Genomic DNA, 3,387 nt, shown 5'->3' with positions numbered 1-3,387 from the left:
CCAGAATAAAAGTTATGACTACTGTGTATTTACTCTTAAATCGAGTGGTCTGTGCTTCGCTACAATGTAAATGCATCTCCGTGCTGTCCAGTGGGTCACGCAGCTTTGCCACACAGATTTTGCTAAATAAAAGTTGCCAAATTAAGTTGCCATCTCTGAATTACGGTAAGTTCGACATGGTGTGAAAACAGCATAAACTCGTTGTTTTGGGTATGGAGGTACTGCAAAAGGAAAACTGCAAAAACAACCAAAAGGCTGATTGGTTGTGGTGCTTGGTGACTGTCTACGACTCAAGGAACACACTGATGATGTGACGTCTGCGTGAGCAGGTGCCACAGAGGTTTCAAATACATATGTTGACAGGCAAGTAGGACATCATCCCAGCTAACAGGGAACATTCCCATAACTTTAACTAACATTCTTTTAAAGTTATGTAAATAGGACAAATCGTTCTTAAAATAATGTTTATGGAATGTTCTTGTAATGTTGTGAGTAATTGTTCTTAGAACAACATTCTTGTGATGTTATTAATATTTGCTGAATGGTAATGTTACCCTAAACAATTTCACCCATTTCAACTTAAAATTAAGGCAGCAACTGAACTTAAGTTAAATCAACTTACAAGTAATTTCAACTCATTATTTTGAATCTTTCTAGTGCTGAATTACTCTAATGAAATATTGGAAAGTCAAATCAACTTAAATTAAGTTTAAAAAGAAATAACATTCTCAATTGCAATCTGTCCTGACGTGATTTAACATTAATTTTGTACTTGTGATAAAGTAAACTTTAAAGTGTCTTTAAGAGATACAGATCATGGATTAAAACAATTCAATTGTTTGAAGCAACATTTCAGTTTTGTTTTTAGACCGGTTTAAGTATTAAAACAGTACACAACCTGTCTGTGCATGTTAATGTTTGAATGCTACTGGCCAATACATGTATACAACAAGGGCACAAGGAATATGGCACATAGTTTTAGAGTTGAATCTTGACTAACTGGGCTCAGGTCAGGAAGTAGATAGATTGGCAAAACCGACCGTCTGCTAGCTGTGTCAAATCACAGAGGTCAGATAAATCCCATCACATAGAGACTCTTTCACCTAGATATCATCATATAGAGCAGGGGTTCTCAAACTATCTGGAGATAGGGACCCCTCATAGGGCAAATTTTTTTTCCAAGGACCCCCTCATAACCGCAACACATGTAATAGCTAAATCGTGTGTGTGTGTGTGCGTGTGCGTGTGTGTGTGTGTGTGTGTGTGTGAGAGAGAGAAAGAACGATGGGAAAGGGGTGAGCAAGTAAAAATGAACTGCAACAACACAGTGGAACACCATGTAAATAGTGCAAAATGCTTTTTATATAGGTATATTCCTAAAATGCAATGAAAATGCACTGATGCAATAACAGGCAATAAACAGAGAGAATCAAACTTTTTTGGAATGACTTCATGTATTAGGAAAATATGTTTAACCAGTGGGATGGGGGGGGGGGGGGGATGTTGGGTGGGCAAGTAAAAATGAACTATGCAGCAACACAGCGGAACTCAATGAAAATAGTGCAAAAGGATTTTTGATAAGGATAAATATAGTGTTAAAATATAAAATACAATGAAAATGCACCGATGCAGTAACAGGCAATAAACAGAGAGTATATGTTTACCCAGTTTAAAAATTAACTGCAGCAACACAGTGGAACACAATACACAAAAAAATAGTGCAACATCACCTTTTTGATTAATCAAATAGTGTGAACAAACAATAAAAAAAAACAAAAAAAAACACTGACAGGTCAAGTGCATGCATGTACTCTTAAACAGAGTGAATCAAATTCAGTGGTGGGAGGGAGAGAGAGAGATAGACAGAGAGAGAGAGAACTTTTTACTCATCAAGTAATGAATGACAATGAAAAGATGACACTAATGCATACTCTTAAACAGAAACAGATGCATATGTACCCTACATTAAGAAGATGGTAGGCTTGTTCGACTTGAACCGGCGCTGCACAGACTGATCGGTTTATGACATCAAACTACCGCGAGAGCAATTCAAAAGCATAAGGAGCCATCTACTTTCTATTCGCTCTCGCGGTACTTTAATGTCATTCACCGATCAGTCTGTGCAGCGCCGGTTCAAGTCGAACAAGCCTGGTGTGTCACTAATGAGATGGGTGTGCCTGTCTCTCACTACATAGTTTGTCCAGTCTTGGCGTGATGGATGATAAGCAGACTCTAAGATCATTCTCCACATGGAGACGAGCTCTGTACTTCGTCTTCGTTGCAGTCAAAGTTGAGAAAGATGACTCGCATAAGTAAGTAGTAGGGAATGGGAGCAATATCTGCATGGCCTGTGCTGTTAGTTCAGAATACTCACGTGAGAGGGAGGGCCAAAAGTCTGCATGGCTCACCTGCTGGAATCGGGCCTTCAAAGTCCGGTCACAAGATAAGTCCACCAACTCCTCCTCTGCTTTACTAGTGAGGCTACATGTTGCTGCTGGAGCAAACGAATCTCGCACCCAGTCCCAAGCATCCGTGTTTACATCCGTGAAGTAGGAAGTGAAGTGCTTGCTGAGTGCAGTGAGGTGAGAGGTGGCTACCTCTCTCACTACAGCAACTGACATGTTGTTTGTGTTGAGATAATCAGTGAGTTGAGGGAACACGTCAGTCACTCCATCTCCAAGTCTTCTTCTCCATAGCTCAGCTTTCCTCATGAATGCGGTGATTTTGTCGCTAACGTCAAGGATGGATGCATAGCGTCCTTGAATGGAGAGGTTGATGCTATTGAGAATGTTGAATACATCCACCAGATAGGCCAATTTGGCAACATACTCGGGGTCGGAAAAAAACTCGGCGTTGTCGGGCTTTTCCGTTCTCAGAAACTCTGACATCTCGCTGCGTAGCTCGAACACCCACTGAAGCACCTTCCCACGGGAGAGCCACCTCACTTCAGTATGGTAAAGAAGTGTGTCATGGTCTCCCGACAAAGTTGCCCAAACAAACGTGACTGCAATGCCCTCGACTTAACAAAATTAACTGCTGTCACAGCTGTGCTCAACACAAAGTGCAGGTTTGGTTCCATACCTTTGGAGGCGAGCGCTTGTCGAGTGCAGCATACAGTGGACAGATTTCACTCTGGGGTTTACTGCCTTTATCCGAGCGACAAGACCACTCTTTCTGCCCGTCAGTACAAATGGCCACACATTTCCCCCAACTCAGCTCATGAAACTCAATAAACTCAAAATCTCCTCGCCCGTTGTCCTGCCAGGGACCTCTTTGCAGAACAAGAAGTCCTCCAGAATGGCTCCATCCCACGGATAGCGGACAAGAGCGATTAGCTGTGCTGCACTAGCCACATCAGTAGACTCATCCAGCTGAAGGGAAAATTCA

The sequence above is a fragment of the Squalius cephalus genome (assembly GCF_949319135.1).
Source record: "Squalius cephalus genome assembly, chromosome: 4".
Classification (NCBI taxonomy): Eukaryota; Metazoa; Chordata; class Actinopteri; order Cypriniformes; family Leuciscidae; genus Squalius; species Squalius cephalus.
Note: the sequence above shows the minus strand (reverse complement) of the source record.